We start from the raw sequence: 27312 nt of genomic DNA on the forward strand, positions 1-27312 counted from the left end.
ATCCTCCCATTTCAATTTTATTTTAGTATTTAAATCCGTCTATTTTTATTTGTTGTGCTTGCTAAGTCAATATCGTTGAACAACACAACAAAAGATATGTATGCCATATGATCAACAACCATGGCTGGAACAAGATATCCAACCAGACACCCGATTATTCACTTATATAATTTAATAGTTCATATGGTCCTTACAGAATTTACAATGATATGTACATGCTTGACTTCAACTTCAAATGTTACCTTCTTTGGAAGTTCAGTTTTGCTATACAATATGCAAACAAAATAACAAGAACGATCGGCCATAGAGTAAGAACAACAAAAATGAGTGATAACTGTTCATGATCATACCCGAAATAATCTCTTAAGAAGTCTTCAACGGATTTAATTTCCTCAAAAACAACAATTTTCATCTTCATGTCTCCAAACTGAGAAGTAAGCATTGCATTAAGTGACCATGAAGTAGGAGTCATATAGTACAACCATAACCACCAATTGGGAATTTTCTGCAAGAAATAAAATAAAATAATAAATAGTACATAACAAGTAAAATAATAAATAAAAACGAAGTTAAAGAGTCAACAAGACTTACCGGCTTGGGAATTAAAAATCCGGAAAATAAGTTAAATATTATGTAAAAGGCAGATTGTAAAATAGCAGCAACAGGAAAGCTTGGTGTGATGGCAACAAGCAACATTCCCAAATAGGTGAAGTACATTAATGTGCACAAGAATGCATAAAAGTAGCAAAAAATCTTGTATGTTGACCAAGAATATCCGATCATTGGATATGTTATGCAAACGAAAGCAAGTGCTTGCACGAAGAGATATGGAAACTCAACTGCCACCTTCAAGACAAAATAAAACAGAACTACTTTCAGCGGGTATAATATGGTTCAATATACATAGATATTTATCTTGTGATTTCCAACTATCAGAGAAAAATAAGCAAGTTGGATGGGCTGGTTTCGACTCAAAATGGGTTCAAGGCAAAATGCTAGCTTAATTCTTTTATTTTATTTTATGTTTTTTGTATTTTGTAAATATATTAAATGTTACATATGATATATAGTTTACATTGTTTGAATCATAAGATAATTTCTTTTAAGTAAAAACATTAATGGATATTGCAAACATTAATTTGAATACAAGATAACCGATTTTGACCTGTTTCGGTAGGCTTCATTTTTAGCTAGCTGGTTTCAGTGTTTGACCCATGATTAATCAGTATACAACCTGAACTGACCCGATTATGTAGATATGGATTAAAATTGCCAGCTTTACTAATACCCTAGGTTGAATCTAAGATAAAATTAAACTAGTTTATGAAGTAACTTATGTTAATCCCGACACAAAGAAAAATGAGAAAGATTGATGTTTTAATACCTGCGCGAGTGCATAAGTCCATGATGCATACATACCAGAAAATCTTTCTCTATACAGAACAGTTCGCTCCATTGAAACATGTGAAATAACTGAAGAATAATTATTTATGCCACTGAAAAGTACAACAGAGTAGATGGATCCAAGTATATTGAATAGACTTTGGGGGCTATTTTAACATGAAAGGAAGGATATATAGTATCACATGATTCAAGAGTTGATCTCTAACTACATAAGGTCAGCTAGGAACTTCTATTAAGCCATCTCGTTAAATGCATGCTATATTACACGTACACATTTCAAAAGAACTAACTAATTAATGGTTGTTAGGAGATAATGAACATATTAATTGAAAATCCAGGAAACAATGAAAAATTTGATGTACAAAATCCTCATCATTTATAATGTATTTGCTGGTGCAGATGCGTGAACTCTATTAGGATGCCGATATTAGTAGAATATATAATAGCCGGAACTTACATAAGCACAACTCAAGTTTTGATGCTTGATAAACTTGTCCATAATGTTTCTAACAAGTTTTTTCATTTGCAATATGAATAATTTAGATGTTAATTTTAAACGTTAGAACTTGTGTAGACCACTATATTGAAGATCAAATATCAGCATCAAGAAAGATGAAAAATCTATCTCCAAAATTTTTTAACTATAAATAATGGTGTTGTGTTTCTTCACACGGCTTTTACATAATTTTTCATGTGATGCTTGTTTACTTTTCTGAAAAATATAAAACAATATTACCAACATCCTATATATTCCTCTCTAGATTCTCTTACAATAACATACACCAATTCCAATAAAAGAACCAAATGACTGGAGAGAGAGAGGGAGGGAGGGAGGGAGGGAGAGAGAGAGAGAGTCCAAATGGTGTGTTACATACCCAACTCAATATGGGTGGGTCAAGAGGATAAATCAAATGGGTCATTACAGTTAATGAGCAATAAGGGTAGTCGGAAGATGAAGAGCTAAGATTTAAAAATAAATGCAGCGGTTATTAGGCATTTAAGTTTATATATATGCAGCGATTAATCCGATTAATTTTCAAATATATATATATATATATATATATATATATATATATATATATATATATATATATATATATCTTCTATATATAATGCAGGAGTTATGGGCAAAAGTAAGAGTATGATTTTTAGAGATTTACAATTTATTAAACATATGGTACAACTTCAAAGAGGGACGGAATGATAATTTAGAAACTAAATCTCACGTGTTTTGAATTTTGTTTATAATAATTACAACTTTACTCCTTTAAGTTTAGTTATCTTTTGTTAATTTTAAAAAAACTTACAAGTTTACCCCTTCATCTTTAACATTTTAAATATTTGACAACTTTATTTATAATTATTATTCTTTCAATATATTTTAATATATTATGTTAAAAAAATCACCGATCTTACCGTTGCGACGTGTATATTTTTGTCAACGATATAAAAAACTTTCAAATCCGATGTGTTAATTATAGTGTACAAGTCAATAAAGCATTGAAGTACAAGTGTCTCAAAACGTAGGTATTTATAGTTTAATACTTAAATTCTGCAGTTATCTTATTAATTATTATGTTGTTTATTTTATCTCTTCTAGTTTTCGGTTCCACGTACTCCTCCTGAATAGTTGCTACTTGAAACCACCCAAATTCTAATAAATTTATCCAACAAGAACTTGTATTTCATTTTTGCCTTTCATCTTAAATTAGGGATTTTTTTTGGCGTTCGCGTGCTCTATTGAATCAAATTGCTGAATTTTTGTGGTGAATTGATTAATAATGACCAAATTATCGATTTGGTTAGTAGAGAGTCGACTATTTGTTGGTTGTTTTATCTCAGGCAGTTGCAACATATTTTGATTCTTTTTGTTTCAATTTGTGAAATCGAATTCAGGTAAACCCTCACTTGACGACAAATGACATATATACTATGAAATCGAATTGCTTAAGAAATTTGTTTGTGCAGTTATTCAGGTCTTCAATCAGCCTTGGGGGATTAAATTTTCAGAAGGCTATGTGCAAATTAGGTCAGTTCAGTTCATAAACTGATCTTCCAGTCATCCCAATTTTAAGGTTTTAATCGATCAGAACTGTTTATATGTTGCTTCTTCCTATTGATATTTTCTATTACAACTCCATGATTCATCATGCTTATTGTTAAAAACAGACCAAATGTGTCAAAAGTGTATTCAGAATGCATAAAATTACTTAGTAAAAATTGATTTTTATTATAATAATATAGTTTGAAAGTGATATTGTTGAACTATAGGTGACATTACTATAGAAGCTAAGACTAAAATGCACTTCATTAGAAGAATTTGAAGGTGTGTTGTCATGTTATCATATCTCTTCAAAGTCGATATGAATATTTTTTTAGCTTAATAGCATTAACTATGGCTTGCCTTTATATGATCTCCTATATGATGTTGAGAGGTATTCATGTTTTACTAATTTATAATTAAAAACAAATTACTTTTCATTTGATTTATTTATCCTTTTTTATTTTAGGTTTGTATTTATTCACTAATGCTTCTGGAACTGGTCAAACATTGACGGTAAATGACCTCACTTGATCTTGTAATCATTTTGTTATTTATATAAGTATATATGTTTTGTAAGAATTAATAATTTAACATACTATTAATAGCAACAAATATGGATGTTAATAAATTTTAGGAACTGTATCTGTTTTGAGTTCGGAAATATTGTTTTGGCTATACTCTCTGTTTGAATTATAGGTAGATCTGTTTGCTTACATACATCCTAACTTAGAAAGCATGAGACACACTTGTTATATTCATTGCATTTTTCTTTGATTTATTATTTGAAACCACAACGTCTATAAATGTGCACTTTTATGCAGGTACACTTATGTGAGCTTATTGTCGGTTCCAGTGATCAACAACTACTTCTTGGCTACCCTGGAGAAGTACATATGATTTTTAGTTAAATATATTTAACTTAACCCATTTGACCTGTATTCTTTTTATTTAAATATTTTAGCATAACCCACTTGACCTATTAGATATAAAATTGGTTGGAATTACTTTAACCGTATGTAATTACTATCTGTTACTATGGATGTTATTAAAGATGTTAGAAGGATACTATAATAGGAGCTCCTAGGATTAGGTATGTAACTACCTAATATACTTTGCTGTCCATTTTCTCTATTTGTTTTCATTTTTAAAGTTACAGTGAAAAGAAAAAAAAACAATTATTGTTATTATTTAGTATCCCTACCAGTTAAAAAGAATGCAACTTAGAGTTAGCGGGACACTTTGCATGAGACCTACATATCTTTTTTATTTCATCATTTATGCTACAGCCTACATGTACTTGGAATTCGTAAAAATATCGTTTGATGTTTGGATATGATACTGTTGTTCGAAGTTATAGTAATAATTTGATCATTTAACAGAAAAATCAAATCAGGTAAAGTCTAATGCCATTTACCTTTAAATTATCAGTTTCTTATTAGTTACTCCCTCCGTCCCATTATAAGTGTCATAGTTTGACTTTTAAAGTCTTTCTTTTACAACCTTGACCGTAAATATTTTTGTTCGTGTCTATAATACTTAATGAAAATTATATCAATGTAAAATACATTTAAAACCCAATCCATTCATATATTTTACATCAATATTATATAACACAAACAAAAATATTGTCGGTCAAAGTTAAACAAGAAAGACTTGAAAATCAAACTAGGACACTTATAATGGGACGGAGGTAGTATTACTTATTACTATAGCAAGTTGACTTTTCAGAAGACATTTTCACATTAAATATTTACTTTTTACACATTAGAGGTTGAGTTGTCAAAACGGATTTAGGTTGAAAGACTTCGTATTTAGTATGGGTTGAATCGTGTTTGGTTGAACACAAAACTCTTTTTGTCCATATTTTTAAATAATAATGCTTTAGTGTTAAACATTATTACATGTATAATATGAATCTTTGAGTCAAGTAGGGTCGAATTTGGGTTGCTTTCTACCTATTTAACATGTTCCCCATTTAATCAGGTTTCGTTTTTCCAACCCATTAAGAAACATCACAACCGGTTGTATTGGTTCGGTTTTATTTTTTTGCATACAACCCCCGAGATATATGAAACAAATATTAATTATTTATAGACAAATGTACCCAAAACTATTTGGGTCAACCTAACCTAGCCTAATCTACTTTGACCTGTTACACAAATTAGTAAATAGAAACAAAACAAAGCTAAAAAGGCAACGGATCAATGGTTTTAATTGCCCAATGTGTAAATGCATATTACCACCAAAAATAGCTTTTTTTTAATAAATTATTAGTTTTTTATAAACAAATGAACAAAATGGGTCAATATGTGAATCGTTATGGTGGTTATAGGCATTAGTGGACTGTTTAATGCTTTCTGCAAGTGAAAAGAGTTGCAGTTATAAATGATGTAAACTTACACACCTCTCACATTGCCCACACAAAATGATGTAAATAGTGAATCTTTTTTTTATTATAATTGTAGGTTCGTTGTGAAGTTTTGATGCATGTTTGTTGAGATATTGCAGAATCTTGACGCAAAAGAAGGTCAACTGTCTTAGACTGGTTTGTTTAGGGAGCCAATATTCTATGTTCAAAAAATTTTTGTTTCTCTGTTACGGTTACAAACAAGATGGTGAATTTGTTTATGGGAATGAGAGAAAAGAAGGTCAACTGTCTTAGACTGGTTTGTTTAGGGAGCCAATATTCTATGTTCAAAAATATTTTGTTTCTCTGTTACAGTTACAAACAAGATGGTGAATTTGGTTATGGGAATGAGAGAAAAGAAGGTCAACTGTCTTAGACTGGTTTGTTTAGGGAGTCAATATTCTATGTTGAAAAAATTTTTGTTTCTCTATTACGGTTACAAACAAGATGGTGAATTTGGTTATGGGAATGAGAGAAAAGAAGGTCAACTGTCTTAGACTGGTTTGTTTAGGGAGCCAATATTCTATGTTCAAAAATATTTTGTTTCTCTGTTACAGTTACAAACAAGATGGTGAATTTGGTTATGGGAATGAGAGAAAAGAAGGTCAACTGTCTTAGACTGGTTTGTTTAGGGAGTCAATATTCTATGTTCAAAAAATTTTTGTTTCTCTGTTACGGTTACAAACAAGATGGTGAATTTGGTTATGGGAATGAGAGAAAAGAAGGTCAACTGTCTTAGACTGGTTTGTTTAGGGAGCCAATATTCTATGTTCAAAAATATTTTGTTTCTCTGTTACAGTTACAAACAAGATGGTGAATTTGGTTATGGGAATGAGAGAAAAGAAGGTCAACTGTCTTAGACTGGTTTGTTTAGGGAGTCAATATTCTATGTTCAAAAAATTTTTGTTTCTCTGTTACGGTTACAAACAAGATGGTGAATTTGGTTATGGGAATGAGAGAAAAGAAGGTCAACTGTCTTAGAATGGTTTGTTTAGGGAGCCAATATTCTATGTTCAAAAATATTTTGTTTCTCTGTTACAGTTACAAACAAGATGGTGAATTTGGTTATGGGAATGAGAGAAAAGAAGGTCAACTGTCTTAGACTGGTTTGTTTAGGGAGTCAATATTCTATGTTCAAAAAATTTTTGTTTCTCTGTTACGGTTACAAACAAGATGGTGAATTTGGTTATGGGAATGAGAGAAAAGAAGGTCAACTGTCTTAGACTGGTTTGTTTAGGGAGCCAATATTCTATGTTCAAAAATATTTTGTTTCTCTGTTACAGTTACAAACAAGATGGTGAATTTGGTTATGGGAATGGGAGAAATGGTAATGACTTGTATCTAAAAATGTTTTTATATTTTGCTAGGCGTTTGTTGTCAACCTAAGCTTTACTAGAGTGTAGTTTTTTTTTCTTTTGGATATAGGTTTGGCTTTTAAAAGTCAAGATTTTATCGTCGCCGCAGCACTGCGCGGGTTTCCAACTAGTATATATATATGTGCTTGTTCTGGTTTATAAGATATCCATGTTTTATATATTAAAAATATTAGGGTTTGTTAACCTTGTATTTGGAGAATCGCCACCTCGAATCGGCTAACCGGAGACTAGCCCATCTCGAATCGGGCCAACTATCCTTTAATTTCTTGTTTAAGTTTCGGGGTTCTATCATGGTGTCAAGAGATCAATCTTTTTATTTTTATATTTTACCGTGTGCCTCTTTTTCATGGATTTGTAATTAGAGTGTTACCAGGCATCAAACTATGCAATAAGAACGCAAGAAACTCATGAAATGCATGAGTATTTGAGCTTACATTTTCCTCCCTTGATCCCAGAAGAGTAGCCCGAAGATAAACGAAGCAAAAAGCACATGCAAGGCACGCATCAAGTTGTAGGAAGGACTTCTCCAGTATGACAACCGTTGTTTCCATAAGCAGGCCTTGAACTGACTCCAACCAGTTTGCGGGAAACGTGTTGGAAAGTGCAAATCTTTTGATACAGGAGGTGGTTTACTTAATGAGTTCACAAGGTCTTTATTGCTCCTAATATAGTAGAAAAACACATGAAAGTAATCAGAAAAAAAAAACAAAAACCAAACCTTATGAATAATGGGCTACAAATGGTCGGCTACCATCAGTTAACAAGTTTCAAGGTTTAACTTACTGATTTAAATTTGAAGTAGAATAGATTTGTCCAAAATCAACTCCAAGTTCAACTTCCATTGATGATGAAGCAACCTCTAACATCCATGTTGCTGGATTATAATTGTCTCTAACCTTTGGCACCCCTGAGATGCCCTGTAGTAAAGCATTTCGAATGAGAATAAGATATACTTGTGTTATAATTTTCTTAGTAAGATATGAGTGGCAAACCAAATCATGCTATTTTTTTAGCTCAACTAACCTCAAAGAATTCAATAACTTTACTTGAATTGCAACCTAGTGGCCCATAGTAGATCATTCTCCCTCCATTTTTCAACAAGATTAACTGCATGAACATGGATAAGGAAGTATATAACATCTTTGAAGAAAGAAAATTATTTAAATGTCTCAATTTACCTCATCAAAGGCCTCAAATATGTCAATACTTGGTTGGTGAATTGTACAGACAACTGTTCGTCCTGTTTCAACAATATTCTTCACCGCCCGCATGACGATGGCAGCTGACCTGGCATCCAGTCCAGTAGTGGGCTCATCCATGAAAATGATAGAGGGGTTGGCCACAACTTCAACAGCAAGCGTGAGGCGCTTGCGTTGCTCTGTTGATAGACCATTAACTCCTGGAATGCCGACCAAGGCATCTCTGATATCATTAAGTTCAACTGTTTCCAAGATTTCGTCTATGAATCTCTATACATGCCACAAGAAAAAATAGCCGACAGTTGGAAAAGATATTGATGGTCAAATGCCTGAAATTATTCTATAAATATATCTCATTACATATTTAGTTTTTGAATCAATTCCAGGATGAAGACGCAGCCATGCGGAAAATATAATTGATTCTTCAACTGTAATTTGTGGAGAGTGTATATCAGCTTGCTCACAGTAACCTGAAACTCTAACAAAGGTATCTCGAACTTTGGGATACCCCTCAATCTTTATCTCTCCTTCAACAATGCCACTCGTTTTCCTTCCGGCAAGAACATCAAGAATTGTTGTTTTTCCAGCACCACTTATACCCATTAACGCTGTAAGAACACCTGGTCTGAAAGCCCCTGTTATATCATGAAGTAACTGAAGTCTCGTTCCTGTGAAACCATGCTCTCTCATTTCCTGACAGAACAATGGCCTATTATTCTGAACAACATGTCACACCCCGGTCGTAATGGCGGAAAACCGAGGCGTGGCGACTAGGTCGTGATTGATTGAGCACAATAGTATAAAAGTCTAAATGCATAAACATAACCAAACTGTCAAATATTACATCATCCAGGTAACATGAAACAAATTGTTTTAATACAAAATATCAAGTTTCCAAACAACTCCTAGCCTAGCCTTCATCTCTCTAAGGCCTCTATCAGCTATTAGCTACTTCCTGCTTCATTTCCTGAAAACATGTAATAAAACGTCAACTACAAAAAGTAGATGAGTGAATTCATAGGTTAACTAATACTGTAGTGATAAGCCCTACACAAGCATACTAGGCTAAGTTGTAGGGGTTTATATATAGGGTGTACCATCGGCTAACCCACCACTCCTACAACTTATCCTACTATGCTTGGTATGCTTATCATCTCAACTGAATCTGCAAGAGTTTCGTATAAAGATTCCAATTATTGTTTCCATGCATGCAGGAGGAACGGTATCAAGGATATATGTATAAGATACCCAAGAATCATATGTAACCATGCCATGATGAAAAATGATAATGATGCATAATGATCACACAAGACCTGACATCGACCCCACACAAGACCACACTATGCTACTTGATTTCCTTGATGGTAACCCAAATCGATCACTTTGGGTACCATGAGAGAATTCTAAAGCGTACTTTAGTATCTCTTGGATTCCTAATCGATCACTTAGGAGATCCTTCGGATCCTTAATCGAACACTTAAGAGATCCTTCGGATTCTTAATCGAACACTTAAGAACCCCATAGGTCACGTGTATTCTAAATCGATCACTTTAGAATCCCACATCTAGTGACGGCCTGTCTACCAATCGACCACTTGGAGATCAAACCTATGCACTATTGTGACCTATATTGCCACTGTTCACACGATCACAAGACTGACCAATGAATAATGTGTTTTCATGATAAAGTATAACGGGTACATGACTTTGATTTCCAAACGTCCAATGTTCCCTAAACGCTGAGTGATTCCCATATTTACTCCTGAATATTTGATTATGCATACACAACTTCCGAGAAAGTTAAGGTACGCGTAACCTGCCATGATTACTTGTTTTCCCAATGTTCATTGTTTGCAAAAGATTTGTCAAGTGTTTATGATAAGTAATGTTTGAATAAATGTGTTTTGTCAAAACGTGTACATTTACCATGTTTTCACCCCCAATGATTTGAAAGGCTTTAAAAGAAAAATGGGGGCTATGAACTCACCTTGTTGACTAGGTGTGGTTGCTAGGGCGGTCGGGTGCTGTCAAACGTCGATCCTCTAAGTCTAGACAAGGACATAATAAGTTAACAACGCAGTTTAAGTCTAAGAGTGTAAGCCTTACACGATCTCGAGCAAAAACTAGGTTTTAAAGACGAAACAGCTTGGTTCTGACCTGATTCGATCGAATAGGAACACATTCGATCGAATAGACACACATTCGATCGATTAGACACACATTCGATCGAATAGACACACATTCGATCGAATAGAAACACATTCGATCGAATAGACAGACGTTCGATCGAATACGAAGCTCATTCGGTCGAATGAGTTGGAGACCATTCGGTTGCTTTCCTATTCGGTCGACTGGACTGGTTCGATCGACACATTCGATCGAATGAACTGATTCGATCGACTGGTTCGATCGAATGAACTGATTCGATCGACTGAAAGCTGGGCGACGGAGATACCCACGGGTTTTCCAGATTTTCCAGATTTTTGACCCAAAATCGAAGTTTTTGACATGGAAATGCTCGGGATTGAAAGGGGTATCGATTCCCAGTACTTTTAAACACAAAAGCTTGCATTTTGACACCAAAAATGACGGTTTTTGACCAAGAACACACTTGACACAAAAGTCGGAGTTTTTGCTCGATTCGGGGCGGGTTTTGGTTGTAAAAACGTATGATTTTCAAGAAGATCTTACCGACAACAACGATAAACAGATTGGTGGACTCGAATCTTAGATTGGATGACTTTCTCTCACTACTCTCTCTCTAGAAGTGGGAGTGTTTGGGTGGGAAGTGTTGGTGGAAATGAAAGAGATGGTGTAAGAATACTTGATTTTCCGCTTAAATACTCGGGTGACTCGGGTTCGGGTTTAGGCTACCGACGGGTCAAGACTAGTCGAGTTCATAAGTTTTTAAACAAACTAAAACTTTTTCAGCAAAACTTTTATAAACCATTTTCCGAATAATTATTTAAAATCTTTTTTTTTTTTTTTTAAATAAGAACATTTTATTTTTCAAAAGCATAAAAATTAATATTTTCCAGGCGTAAATGTCGTTTTATAAAATAAACATTTCAAATGATAAAAGCAGATTTCTCCAATGATATGGGTTCCGAACTTATCGTCCAGAACCCCAAAGTGTATAGTTTCCGATGATTCCTTGATTTTTGTCTACCAGTCAAATTCCAGGGCGTTACATCCTCCCCAACTTAGGGGAATTTCGTCCCGAAATTTAGCTTTTTAGTATACTTGATGCATCGATGATTAAGATTACATGATCCCATGATGACCACTATGCGCCACCACTTCTAATATTCGTCTCAGGCACCACCCAAATCAAGCCGAAGGGGCTTATATATAGGGTGTACCAGCGGCTAACCCACCACTCCTTCAACCTTACTTGGGTGTTTCCTTCGACTCCTATTAGATCAATGACACACAGGACGACACACTATTTTCCACTACGAGGCATCATCCTCAAGCTTTACATCAGACATATTCATTTCGGATTGAAGGGGTTTATATATAGGGTGTACCAGCGGCTAACCCACCACTCCTTCAATCTTCCGCGAATATTACCCTCGGTAATTCTTGAATTCAATGTCTCACAGCTGCCACGCTAACTATAAGTCCCTAATTCCAGGTTTCGCTTCAGACATATTCAACTCGTGCCGAAGAGGTTTATATATAGGGTGTACCAGCGGCTAACCCACCACTTCTTCAACCTTTGTCGAATATTTCTCTACACGAACCTTGAGTTCACGACTTCTAGTTACACAATAGCATATTGCTTATACACGTATACACCTGTGACCTTGATGTAATTATATTCCGGACTATAATTACGAGCTCACCTTGTATCAATGTATAAGCTCTATTGTGTGCGGCTAGAAAATTTGACACGACACCACACACATACACACAACCATGCTCCATGAATGCAAGAATGAATGACAAATTTTTGGCTTAAATAATGTATAAATTTCCCCAAAATTCATATGATTGAGTAGATATGACTTGTGCTCCCAGCATGAGCCCTGAGTAGCCAAATTTGTGGATGCAAATAAAAGAATACTTATAAGCATAATAAGGCAACACGATATTCATTGAATAACACAATTATTTGATACATGCTGCAAATGTCATATTGACTTCTAGACAATAGATTACAAGAATAGAGACTAAGAGAACAGATGAGGGTATTTCTCCTTCATTTGATCTTCGCGTTCCCATGTAAACTCGGGTCCGCGTTTGTTATTCCATCGAACATTCACAAGCGGTATGCGGCTACGCTTGGTCTTCTTGACCTCGCGATCCAAGATTTCGACGGGTTCTTCAACAAAAAGCAGATTGTCGTTAATTCGAACCTCGTCGACGGGAATGAGAAGGGCCTCGTCAACAAGACACTTCTTTAACTGCGAAACATGAAAAACATTGTGAACTCTACCGAGTTCCGGCGGCAGCTCAAGACGATAGGCAACTGGTCCGATCCTTTCAAGGATTTTGAATGGTCCAACATACCTAGGAGCGAACTTTCCCTTCTTCCCGAAACGGACTACGCCCTTCCAGGGGGAAACTTTCAGCAGAACACGGTCACCAACTTGAAACTCGAGTGGCTTGCGTCGTTTGTCTGCGTAGTACTTATGCCGACAACGGGCGTCTTTGAGTCGCTGTTGAATGATAGCGATTTGATCGGTTGTTTCCTGTATTAGTTCCGGGCCGATGATCTGTGAATCCCCGGTCTCGGACCAACACAAGGGTGAGCGACACTTGCGACCGTAAAGAGCTTCAAACGGCGCGCATTTAATAGAAGAGTGGTAACTATTGTTGTAAGAAAATTCTGCCAGCGGCAGATGAGCTTCCCAACTATTACCGAATTCAAGGATACAAGCTCTCAACATGTCCTCTAGGGTTTGTATGGTCCTCTCGCTCTGCCCATCAGTTTCTGGATGATAGGAAGAGCTAAGCTTCACACTTGTCCCAAAGGCCTTTTGCAAAGATTTCCAGAACCTGGAAGAAAAACTGCTGTCGCGATCAGACGTAATGCCCTTAGGCACACCATGACGGGAAACGATCTCACGAATGTATACCCGCGCCAACTTTTCCGTAGTGTAGTCCTCACGAACCGGGATAAAGTGAGCGGATTTAGTTAGAATGTCCACAATAACCCAAATTGAGTCATGACCGCTAGGCGTCCGCGGTAGCTTGGTGATGAAATCCATAGCTAACTCTTCCCACTTCCACTGAGGAATAATAGGTTGCTGAAGCAGCCCAGACGGCCTTCGATGCTCTGTCTTGACTCGCGAACAAGTCAAACATCTCATCACGTATAAAGCGATGTCTTTCTTCATCCCGGGCCACCAATAATGAGGTTTAAGATCTTGATACATTTTGCTGCTGCCGGGATGAATCGAGTATCTGGACTTGTGGGCTTCACTTAGAATAAGCGTTCGAAGAGGCTCAGAGTTTGGGATCCATGCTCGATCAAGAAAATAGAGGATGCCGTCCAACTTGGTTTCGAATTTCTGTTCGGCTCCACACGACAAAACGCCCTTGAGATCTCCATTCACAAGCGCCTGATTCTGAGCTTCGCGAATTAAGGAGGGAAGATTGGATTGAATTCTAATAGAGTGCAGCTGGGTCCTTTCTTTACGACTCAATGCGTCAGCCACCACATTAGCCTTTCCCGGGTGGTAGCGGATTTCACAATCGTAATCGCTGAGAAGTTCGACCCAGCGTCGCTGCCTCATGTTCAACTCTTTCTGATGGAGGATGTGCTGCAAGCTCTTGTGGTCGGTATAGATGACACACTTCGTGCCGTACAGGTAGTGTCTCCAGATTTTTAAGGCAAACACCACAGCACCCAACTCGAGGTCATGCGTGGCGTAGTTCTTTTCGTGCACCTTGAGTTGTCGAGAAGCGTAAGCGATGACCTTCCCTCGTTGCATTAAAACGCAACCGAGGCCTTGATTTGAAGCATCGCAATAAACGGTAAAGTCATCGTCACCTTCCGGAAGCGATAGAATCGGTGCACGGCAAAGTTTATTCTTCAGAGTTTGGAAGGCTTCCTCTTGATCTCGTCCCCACACGAAGGGTTCTCCCTTCTGAGTCAGAGTGGTCAAAGGCAAGGCAATCCTGGAGAAGTTTGAGATAAATCGGCGGTAGTAACCAGCCAATCCAAGAAATGAACGGATTTCGGTAGGTGTTTTAGGCGCTACCCAATTTCTGATGGCTTCTACCTTGGCAGGGTCGACGTGTATGCCGTCGACATTGATAACATGTCCCAAGAATTGAACTTCCTTTAGCCAAAATTCGCACTTGGAGAACTTGGCATATAGTTGTTCCTTCCTGAGAAGCTCCAAAATAAGCCTGAGATGAAGCTCATGATCGGTCCTCGAACGAGAATAAATGAGAATATCGTCTATGAAAACAATGACAAACTGGTCGAGATATGGACGGCAAACGCGATTCATCAGATCCATGAAAATAGCGGGGGCATTGGTCATTCCAAAAGGCATAACCATGAACTCGTAATGACCGTAACGAGTTCGGAACGCAGTTTTCGGGATATCCTCTTCCAGAACACGCAATTGATGGTAACCAGAACGCAGATCGATCTTAGAGAAAAACGTAGCACCCTGAAGCTGATCAAAGAGATCATCAATTCTCGGTAACGGGTACCGGTTTTTGATGGTCAGTTTATTAAGCTCCCGATAGTCAATGCACATACGGAAAGTCCCATCCTTCTTTTTGACGAAGAGTACTGGGGCTCCCCATGGAGACGAGCTAGGGCGAATGAATCCCTTGCCAAGAAGTTCTTGAAGCTGATTCGATAATTCTTGAAGTTCCAGCGGAGCTAGACGATAAGGAGACTTAGCAACAGGGAGAGCACCAGGAATAAGATCGATACGAAATTCCACCTGCCTGCTAGGAGGAAGTCCAGGCAGCTCATCGGGAAAAACATCAGAAAATTCACGCACGACAGGGAAGTCCTGCAGTCTCTTGACTTTGGATTCCTTGAGAGTAACACGGGCTAGAAATGCGGGATACTTCTTTTGAAGGTACCGACTGGCTTTTAAGCAAGAAACGATTCTTAGGCATCCACCCGACCTATCCCCTTGAATGGTTAGAATTTCACCAGAAGACAGAGGGATACGAATAAGTTTCTCGGCGCAGATTACTTCCGCGCGATTGCTAGACAGCCAGTCCATTCCCACAACTAGATCGAAGCTTCCAAGACGAAAAGGTATAAGGTCAATACTGAACGATGTGGTGACAAGAGTAAGGGTGCAATATCGAATGACAGACCTCACTTGTGTGGACTCTCCACTAGCAAGTTCAACAACCAAGGCAGGTTCCAACTCGGAAATTTTTAATTTCAGCAAAGGAACCAATTCGCAAGAGACAAAACTCCTATCAGCTCCTGTATCAAATAGGACAGACACCCAATTGTTGTTAAGAGTAAACGTACCAGTAATAACATCGGGGTTTTGGCGTGCTTCGGCAGCTCCAATGGTGAAGGCCCTCCCGCGAGCCGGAGGAACGTTGGTGACGCGAGGGCATCGATTTCTGTAATGGTCCATCGCGCCACACTCGAAGCAGCCTCGAGCAGGGTTAGGCTGAGGGTTAGCATTCCCCACAGCCAATTGGTTGCCAGGACTCCTGCAGCGCTCCACCAGGTGTCCGAATCGTCCACAATTTGTGCACTTGCGGCACAACTCACTTGTTGGGTGATGATAAGAACATAAGTTGCACTTGGGATGCGGCCCAGTATATTCCTTTCTCGGTCTTCCCTGGACTGTTGCGGCTGAAACGGGGGCCATGGAGTTGATAGGCGTAGCACCAGTGATCGCAGTTAAGTAGGTCGCTTTCCGCTTCCTATTGTTCCCCTTTTTCGCTTTCCCATCGGAAGATTTGCCCTTATCCTGATGCAAAACACCGGACCTGAGCTGTTCCCTGGTCAAACGGGCAGTGAGATCGATCACTGCCTTAAGTGTAGTGGGGTCAACTGCAACCGCAATGCCCCTCATAGAGTCCGGAAGACCGCTGATGTATTGCTCGACAGCGCGAGAAGCTGGGGTAACCATGTGGGGCACCAATAGGGAGAGTTCATGAAATCTCTCCGTGTACTTCATGTGATCGGCGCCCTTCATCGTGTGCGCCCTAAACTCAGCCTCCAATTTCTGGAGTTCGGTTCTCGGAACGAACTCCTGCGTGACTAGCTCAACAAACTCGGCCCAGGGCAAGGCTAAGACCGCGTCTCGCCCCCTGGTTCTAATCTCGATATTCCACCACGTGAGAGCCCGTTTGTGGAACATACTCGCCGCGAATTTGACCCTGAGTTCATCCGGGCAAGAGCACATGTTGAATGAAGCTTCGACTTTCTCGAACCACTGGAGAAGACCAGCAGCTCCCTCGGATCCATTAAAGCTCGTAGGCCCAGTGTTAGTAAAAGCCTTATAGAGCCTGTCGGCCTGAAGAGTAGGATTCGGTTCTGGGGCTTGTGGCGCACCCGAGGTTCCTTCTTGCCTTAGGTTGTTAACCAGACCCGGAAGAACTGCTGCAATTTGCTGCGCTATGATGGCAGCGAGGTCAGCAGGGTCAGCATTAACGGACGAGCGACGAGGAGGCATTCTGAAAAAGAAAAAGAACGCGCAAGAATGATACCGGGAATAAGAATAACAGGATAAGGAATAGCCAAAGAATACATCGCTACGATAGACACAATTAAAGATGCAGCACATAAGCACATAGCAAGCACATAAGTGTGGGCGTGTGATAGTGATGCATGAATTATCTAGAGTTAAGGGTCCTAGGTTATAGTCTAGGTCGGTTTCCTAATTCCCTATAACCATTGGCTCTGATACCAATCTGTCACACCCCGGTCGTAATGGCGGAAAACCGAGGCGTGGCGACTAGGTCGTGATTGATTGAGCACAATAGTATAAAAGTCTAAATGCATAAACATAACCAAACTGTCAAATATTACATCATCCAGGTAACATGAAACAAATTGTTTTAATACAAAATATCAAGTTTCCAAACAACTCCTAGCCTAGCCTTCATCTCTCTAAGGCCTCTATCAGCTATTAGCTACTTCCTGCTTCATTTCCTGAAAACATGTAATAAAACGTCAACTACAAAAAGTAGATGAGTGAATTCATAGGTTAACTAATACTGTAGTGATAAGCCCTACACAAGCATACTAGGCTAAGTTGTAGGGGTTTATATATAGGGTGTACCATCGGCTAACCCACCACTCCTACAACTTATCCTACTATGCTTGGTATGCTTATCATCTCAACTGAATCTGCAAGAGTTTCGTATAAAGATTCCAATTATTGTTTCCATGCATGCAGGAGGAACGGTATCAAGGATATATGTATAAGATACCCAAGAATCATATGTAACCATGCCATGATGAAAAATGATAATGATGCATAATGATCACACAAGACCTGACATCGACCCCACACAAGACCACACTATGCTACTTGATTTCCTTGATGGTAACCCAAATCGATCACTTTGGGTACCATGAGAGAATTCTAAAGCGTACTTTAGTATCTCTTGGATTCCTAATCGATCACTTAGGAGATCCTTCGGATCCTTAATCGAACACTTAAGAGATCCTTCGGATTCTTAATCGAACACTTAAGAACCCCATAGGTCACGTGTATTCTAAATCGATCACTTTAGAATCCCACATCTAGTGACGGCCTGTCTACCAATCGACCACTTGGAGATCAAACCTATGCACTATTGTGACCTATATTGCCACTGTTCACACGATCACAAGACTGACCAATGAATAATGTGTTTTCATGATAAAGTATAACGGGTACATGACTTTGATTTCCAAACGTCCAATGTTCCCTAAACGCTGAGTGATTCCCATATTTACTCCTGAATATTTGATTATGCATACACAACTTCCGAGAAAGTTAAGGTACGCGTAACCTGCCATGATTACTTGTTTTCCCAATGTTCATTGTTTGCAAAAGATTTGTCAAGTGTTTATGATAAGTAATGTTTGAATAAATGTGTTTTGTCAAAACGTGTACATTTACCATGTTTTCACCCCCAATGATTTGAAAGGCTTTAAAAGAAAAATGGGGGCTATGAACTCACCTTGTTGACTAGGTGTGGTTGCTAGGGCGGTCGGGTGCTGTCAAACGTCGATCCTCTAAGTCTAGACAAGGACATAATAAGTTAACAACGCAGTTTAAGTCTAAGAGTGTAAGCCTTACACGATCTCGAGCAAAAACTAGGTTTTAAAGACGAAACAGCTTGGTTCTGACCTGATTCGATCGAATAGGAACACATTCGATCGAATAGACACACATTCGATCGATTAGACACACATTCGATCGAATAGACACACATTCGATCGAATAGAAACACATTCGATCGAATAGACAGACGTTCGATCGAATACGAAGCTCATTCGGTCGAATGAGTTGGAGACCATTCGGTTGCTTTCCTATTCGGTCGACTGGACTGGTTCGATCGACACATTCGATCGAATGAACTGATTCGATCGACTGGTTCGATCGAATGAACTGATTCGATCGACTGAAAGCTGGGCGACGGAGATACCCACGGGTTTTCCAGATTTTCCAGATTTTTGACCCAAAATCGAAGTTTTTGACATGGAAATGCTCGGGATTGAAAGGGGTATCGATTCCCAGTACTTTTAAACACAAAAGCTTGCATTTTGACACCAAAAATGACGGTTTTTGACCAAGAACACACTTGACACAAAAGTCGGAGTTTTTGCTCGATTCGGGGCGGGTTTTGGTTGTAAAAACGTATGATTTTCAAGAAGATCTTACCGACAACAACGATAAACAGATTGGTGGACTCGAATCTTAGATTGGATGACTTTCTCTCACTACTCTCTCTCTAGAAGTGGGAGTGTTTGGGTGGGAAGTGTTGGTGGAAATGAAAGAGATGGTGTAAGAATACTTGATTTTCCGCTTAAATACTCGGGTGACTCGGGTTCGGGTTTAGGCTACCGACGGGTCAAGACTAGTCGAGTTCATAAGTTTTTAAACAAACTAAAACTTTTTCAGCAAAACTTTTATAAACCATTTTCCGAATAATTATTTAAAATCTTTTTTTTTTTTTTTAAATAAGAACATTTTATTTTTCAAAAGCATAAAAATTAATATTTTCCAGGCGTAAATGTCGTTTTATAAAATAAACATTTCAAATGATAAAAGCAGATTTCTCCAATGATATGGGTTCCGAACTTATCGTCCAGAACCCCAAAGTGTATAGTTTCCGATGATTCCTTGATTTTTGTCTACCAGTCAAATTCCAGGGCGTTACACAACATATGTTTAATTTCTAAGATTTAAGTATGATAGGTTTGACCAATTACCGTTGGGGGCTCAACATGGTATCGCAGATTTTGAAAGGTAAGTGTTAGTGGTTCAAAAGGTAAAACCAACTTTCCTGTAAGATAAGAGAATGAATAAGTGTCCATTTAAGTCATAAACTTGGCAAAAAATGATATAACATGTCCCATATATGAATTAACTGGTGAGTTCTAGAAACTGCGCTCTAATTGTGAAAGCAAGGAAGTATTGATTAAGATCCGAAACTGTGATATAAGACATGCATCATTGAAAAAAAAGACAATTCTAACCTTCATAAGGCACCAAGTGATATCCAAAAATAGTACCCATCAAAATCTAGTCCATGGCTTTGAAGTATTTGTAGCCCTATGGTTGTGTTTGTAGACATTATCTGCTTTTAAAAGTTTTAGAAAAATGAATATTGTTAAGTAATTCAAAAGTTTGATAAAATGTCTACCAATTTACCTTGTTCCATCTAGAAGATAGGAATTCATTCACTGTAAGACCTATTTCACCATATGACAGTGGACAAACCCAAAATCCCCACTTTAGCCATGATGGCATTGTATCTGTAATTCAAATCCCATTCTTGTTAATTTTCATAGCTCTATATGTAGGAAAATAAATTTAAAAAACTAACTGTATGGTAAAATGAAGCCTCCAAATGATAACAGAAACAGTAATGATATACTACCAACAGTTGTAGAAGCAATCTCAGTTTGAAAGACCGATGCTAAAAACCGGAACAATGATATTGACGTGAAATGCATCGCGAAAAATAGCACTAGCTGACGTAAGAACCTGTAAAACACATGCCACTAAAAACTTTATTTAGTTTTAAAGGAAGGGAAAATTTCATATACCCCTCAAAACATGGTATAGTATCATATTTACCCAAACCATATTTGATATTAATCTTTTTTTGTGTGTAAATATGATAATATGCAAGTTTTTAAGTTATATATGCAATTATCCATAAACGAAAACACATATGTTTATAAGATGATTACCTCTCTGGTTCAGGGCTATATCCAATAACATAATAAGTGAGACATGTCCATATAATGGCTACGAACATTGACAGGGGAATTTTAAGTAGGGATGCTGGAATTGCATATGCCCAAGCAGGATAGAAGTACATATCCCTTTGTTTATAAAAAACCGGAAGTCTGGCAACTGTCATGGATAATTCTGGGAATCCATCAACTAGAAGAATTACAAGTGCAAAAAACAGTGAACCAAGATAATAATTTGCATAGATGGCATCAACCTTCAACTTAGTTCGGATAAATACAGTCATTGTGATTATCGCAATAATTAACAGCTGCAGACAAGTAGCTCAAATAGATTAGAAATTTTGTAAATAAGGATAGTAATAATAATAACAAAACAAAAAAAAAGAATTTGAACCTGGATGAACTTGAAGATATATAAAAAAGAATTCCTCTTCATGAGAAGAATCTCCCTAGACATGCAAACTCTAAAAAGGTCCCATTTAGAAAGTGAATATTTGTGGAAGGACATTGCATTCTCATGGCTTTGCAATCTTGTTAAGGGTTGGGAGATATTTTCATTTACTTCTTTTCTCAAATAAGATTCTTTAAATCTCATGGTTAACGTAGGCACTGAGATGTATTTATATGCTTGGTCAGTTCGGCACCAGTACTTCTCTTGATCTTTTCTTGAACAAACCTGTATACCAGTCTTTATTATCTTGCAAAAAAAGCAAGTGCATGATATTCTAGAAAAGAGCACATTTTTTTATTCTGAAAGTAGCAAATTTTAAAGAGATGAAGGCATTACTTCTTGGAGAAAGTCAGCTACGCCTTTCCTCTCGGGGCACTTAAAACCAAGACCCTCAAAATACTCTAGAACGTAACTGCAGGGTCCGTGATACACGATCATACCTTCGGCCATTAACATGATGTCGTCAAAGAGATCAAAGGCTTCTGGTGATGGTTGAAGAAGTGAAATGAGTATAGAAGCATCTGTTATATGTGCCAACTGCTGAAGACAAACGATTATCTGATACGTAGTGGAGCTGTCTAATCCATTTGATATTTCATCCATAAATAAAGCTTTTGCAGGACCAACAATCATCTCCCCTGCAAACAACCAAACAAGTTAGATTCTATTTACTTGAAAATTAATCTTACTCGCTGAATTGGTAGACTAGTAGTATGTAGAGGTTACCTGTAGTCAATCTCTTCTTCTGACCACCCGAGATTCCTCTCCTCATGGCATCTCCAAACATTGTATCAGCACACATATCAACTCCAAGAATCTGGCATAGCAAGATAATGGTGGAAAATCAGCAATCATACAAAACATTGTATACCACACATTAGGTAAAAAAAAATGTACCACCTTCAAGATGTAGTTTGTCTGAAGAGTTGTCTTTTGTCCTTCAATGGAAATTGCCTATTAAAATAAAGTTAACCTGCTTTATGTATTACTAACACCAACTTCAAGTACATCATCACATCTACAAGAATTACATGAAAAGAAATTCCACAATAATAACTGGACATTATTCACACAAAGTTATATTTTCATTCAGGAAGAGTGAAAAATGACTTCCAACTGCCATATTCCATTATAGGAGACATAAAGTTAGGATTTACAAAAAAGTAACTTTACCTTATAGGAGACATATGTTTCAAGAACTTTAGCTGAAGAGAGACATATGCATTTCTACCGCTAATTAAGAAATGAATACACAACAAAGACTAAAACTTTACCTTCATGAAAGTGTCAAGATCAGGATCTGGAATAATCCCCTCTTGTTAACCTCAAGCATAATCTCTTTACCAGAATAAAACTATTAATTAGTTACTGAATCATCCTTGGAAAGGAATAAACAACTATATGGTGTCTATGAGTGAGTTAGGCTGACCCTGACAACAGGATGAAAAATCAAGTGTTTCCCTCACAGTCATCTCAGGAATATGCAAATCATCTTGGCTTATAAACGCAGACGTTTTTTGGGGGACAAATTCTTTTAGTTTGTATCCATTGTAAGAAATTTCACCACTTATCTGCTTTAAGTAAGGAAGAACCATTAGTGAGTGAAAGCAGGTCATAGGTAATACCTCAACTCTATAGTACATAGTAGTCGAGTGCACAAGGCACCTCAAGCATATGCGAAGGCGCAAGCATTGTTGGAGTTGGAGATGAACAAAGAAAGCAGGGACCAAATCCATAAATAGGATTGATGAGAGATGATATCCATAATTTACAATCACAATGAGGATTTATGTAATTTACCGTAAATATAAATGTATTCACACTATTGTTGGCATGAATACATCATTCAAATATAAAATAAGTAAGAGGGAAGTCTAAAACCTTGAGAGATTTGTTTAGGTTCCCTGAAAGGGCTTTCAACAAAGAGGTTTTCCCACATTCAGGAGGACCAAGAAGCAAAGTCATCCTAAAAAAACCTTATAATAAAAAAATATTGAAAAAGACGGGTTGAGGACTTTCGCATGAGGTTCGATAGATTAACATGATTGTATTTCTACCTTCCGGGCTTGATGACACCACTGACATCGTTTAAGATGGTAATCTTGGCCCGTTTAGACTTCAAACCAGGTATCATGACCATCCCCTTTTAGAAAAGAAAACAAAAAATTATATTGAAATATTAGTAAAAGCAAGGGAGATAACACAAAAAGACTAGACCTGAGAATTGATCCTCTAGATTAATTTAGTTTATGGATAATTTTGGTATCTATCAAAAGTGGCACAGTTATTTAAGACCTTAATTCTTTGTTAATGTGTTTCTGTTCATAGGCTACATCCTTCATCTTAGTGGTGGCATGATAATGCAAACAAATTACAAACACAACGTTTGAATGTTGATCAAAAAGACTCAAAATAGCTTAACCTTTTTTTTTGGCACAAATAAAAATTAGATACATTAACTTCAAACTTGAAGGGTTAATCTAGATAAGTTGTGAGGGTATTTATTGGCTAAATGAGCTAAAAAGAGTCAAAGGATACCTTTTAGTTTATTTTAAATAATTTATTTGGAGTTTGAGTTAGTATAGGTTTATATAGTTGGCTATTATTAATAGGGTTTGAGTCAATGATTAGATTTAGGTTACTATTCATCAAGTTTTGTTAGTTTAATAGGGGGCTTAGGGTTATTGTAGTATTCGGTTTTTGTTTTCCGGTTCATAATAATATTAAAAATTGTCTTGGGATTTTCCTCAAAAATAACTGTATGTTTTTCGTGTCTGATATATGATTATGGACATCAAAACAAGCCGAATCACACAAATTTTGTTAATACTATAATTCTTCTTCAATCAAGATAGTTGATTAAGAAATTTGTGGTTGTGACTAGGACTTTGCTGAATTACAAGTTGACTTTGACCCAGCAAAATTCCATCTGTTCCCAGTTAATATCAGTTCATATCTATAATCTATAGTGTCTAAAATGTGTTGGATTGACTAATAAATTGATCTGACCCATGTCTAAACATAAACCCATCAAATAATCAATCAGGAGCACCCTGACCCTATCATATATAAATATTTGGTTCCCTACCAAACATATACATTAGTGATAAACATTCTCTTTATTTGGTTTTTCATAAATATCAAAATGTGATGATTTTATAACTCTACAATACTTTTAAAAATATCTGATTATATATATCCAAAGTCAAATTTGTAAATAAGAAACTGGGGTCATGAAACCAGAAATAGTTCAAAAAGTTTTTGGAGAACATGTTACTCAAAATTAATAATACTTATCTCCACAAAACTACTCATGTTGTTAAGCCTTTGTTGTCATGAAGGCACATTTTAAATTGTCGTTATCAGAGATCACATGAAACATGTCTCGCCTAAACATTTTGTCACTGTAAAATCCTCATGTTTTATGAAACTTTGTCATCATAGCATTGATAAAACTTTAAACAAATCAACATCATTGAGACTAATCAAAATTTTGTGACGAAAAACGGATCGTTCTTGTGGATCAATAGGTTGGGTTTTTGATATGCTAAATCACATGAATAGATCATAAAATGTATATCAAATACCCAGGGCCGGCTCCGAAAAGACGAAAAAAATTTTGGGTCAAAGGCAAACTTTTTTTTGGGCCTTAAATAAAAGAAACTTTTTGTTGGGTGTAAACAATTTAATTATAAATGGACTTATTTGATTATGATTTAAGTTGTGCAAAAAACTTTTGTATAAAAATAAGCTTAAAATTGTCTCAAATAAGACCAAGCTAGTGGTTATGTAATTGTGTTGAAACATTGATTATACACATGTTTTTGATAAAAATACATATAATTGTTTTTTGAAAAAAAAAAAATTTCGGGCCTAGCGGGGTGTCGGGCTTGTGGCCGTTGACTACCCTGCCATGCCTCAAAGACAGCCCTGCAAATACCTAACTTCACGGTCACGATTAGATACTTACATTAAGCATACTTTGCAAAGAATTCCAGAGAGTTGGAAGAGGCTTGCCATGAACTACTTCACACTCAGCTTTCACACAAAGATTCTTATATCTCACTTCCACTGAGGGAAATTTCACACCAACGCTAACAATACCGATGTATATACATATTATGATGAATTTAACATTATGGTCTACACTTAGTACAGATTAAGTATTTAAACAAAAGAATAAAAAAAATCCTACTTGTCTATTCGTTCTCTAAGTTTCTGCAACAACTGAAGGTTGTCATGCTCAATGTGTTTGATGAGCTTCTCAATAAACAGTTGTCGCTCAGGCGGAAGGAGCTTTGTGACGTCAACCACCTTCTTATCATTTTCTTCACCAAACAAAGAAGATCTCAACCGTGAAACTGTTGGCAACCGATCAATTGCAGCCCACATAAGAAGATTTTCATCTGTCTCGTCATGGTTGTTCACAGGACTTGAATCAGAATTAGCACGCGAATGAGACGTTTGCTGAAGAAAATATCTTAAACTTCTTCTCATCTCAGTTCTGAATACCTCTATTTCATTTGAACCAACTAGTTGAGCCATGCTGAATGACTTTTGTATTTTCAACAAGACCAATATTAGAAAATAGCAGTCTACGAACACATAATTATTGTACGGATCTACACAAAAACACAAACACACACTCACACATGTACATGTATAAGAGAACTCTGAACCTTCATACAATGTTAAGGCTATGTGTCATACATTATGCACCAATAACTTAATAAAATCTTTTTAATGGATAAAGCATAACTTATTAGTTTAAAACAACCATATAGTTTTTAAATGAGGGAGAAAGTTCAACCACAACTAATGAAGGAAGAAAAACTAGTTGATGAAGTTTTTAAATGAATTGACCCATGACCAAACAAATGAAGTACGATGGATGAAAGTTTAACGAACTATACTCTCAGTCTCAGCTATCATAGTTTTAAATAAAATAATATTTAAAAAAGGGATATTGGTTTTTAATACTCTCAACTTTTACCCATTGGTAGATATCATTCCCAACTTTTGATTTGTTACCAACCACTCTCAACTTTCACCATATTTGTTTCTGGCACTCTCGAACTTAACGAGCTCTAGCTCTGTTAGATTTTTTGCTGACGTGGAATTGTTGTTGCTGATGTGGCATTGTTTTTGTTGACCTAACACTTTCTACTGAAATAATAATAAAAACTAATAACCGTCATCATCATCACACCCAAAACCCACTTTGTCTCCATCTTCTTCCTCACACCCAACCACCATCTTCTAAACACACCGCCATCATCTCCATTGCCACACTCATCGGAGTTCAACGGCGGCAAGCCTTCAATGATCTTCTTCAACTCGCCAGTCTCGTGCAGTTGCTTTACCTCCTCCGCTCCTCCGACGTACCAACCGCCAATGAAAACACTAGGTAACGTCAGTTTCATATTTTCTGTCGAATCTCCGCCGCACTCCACCGCCTTGATTCCGTGAAGTTATTCAACTCGATGAACTATGAGTCCATTGAGAGATCTCGTTCGTCGATTGAGACAGGAAAACCTTTCAGAATCGATCGTACGGTCCGGAAAGCCTTGAACTTTGATCGGACCACACAGAGGCTCATCATGTACACAATAACTCGTGCTCCCGAAATCGGAATCGGAATCAAGCGGTCAGGTTTCGTCAATTTCTCCATCGCCATGGGTTTCTCCGGAGCTAGGGTTTGCTTGGTGGAGAAGGTGCCTGTGACATTTCGGGTTTTCGTTTCCTTCTTATTTGTAATCATTACCCGACCCGGGTTCGGGTATTTTATCAATAAATCTCGCGATTGTTTAGTATTTTATTTATTATTTATTTATTTATTTGATTATAGTTATAAGAATGTACAAAAACAACTCTTAACCAACTTTAATTAACTTTTGCACCCACCACCATATAACAAGGACCAAATAGCAAATAATATTCAACCTTCTTTCCCTCCCCTTCTCCATCTCCCGTCGTCGACAAAGACACCCCACACCATTTCTTGGACCTTAATTTACGGGCTAATTGGGGAAATTAATGTTACCATATTATTCTTTACC

General features: G+C 37.1%; 1 pseudogene across 1 annotated transcript; it reads right to left on the bottom strand.

Annotated features, from left to right (window-relative positions):
• LOC143578240 (pleiotropic drug resistance protein 3-like) lies at nt 1-25892 on the bottom strand (annotated as a pseudogene). The gene is made up of 24 exons (XR_013143224.1): nt 25449-25892; nt 25224-25347; nt 23311-23396; nt 23135-23219; nt 22623-22824; nt 22528-22568; nt 22154-22207; nt 21980-22070; nt 21590-21891; nt 21197-21478; nt 20797-21110; nt 20427-20587; nt 20252-20355; nt 20088-20177; nt 19986-20031; nt 19810-19883; nt 8791-9123; nt 8410-8700; nt 8255-8338; nt 8015-8148; nt 7666-7893; nt 1385-1550; nt 592-846; nt 1-505 (listed from the first exon to the last, which is right to left on the bottom strand). The product of XR_013143224.1 is annotated as a pleiotropic drug resistance protein 3-like (transcript).
• Between the last annotated feature and the right edge of the window lie 1420 nt (nt 25893-27312).

This window comes from Bidens hawaiensis, unplaced genomic scaffold (genome assembly GCF_021521415.1).
Source record: "Bidens hawaiensis isolate Kalapana, Puna unplaced genomic scaffold, B.hawaiensis_p1.1 tig00029067_1, whole genome shotgun sequence".
Classification (NCBI taxonomy): Eukaryota; Viridiplantae; Streptophyta; class Magnoliopsida; order Asterales; family Asteraceae; genus Bidens; species Bidens hawaiensis.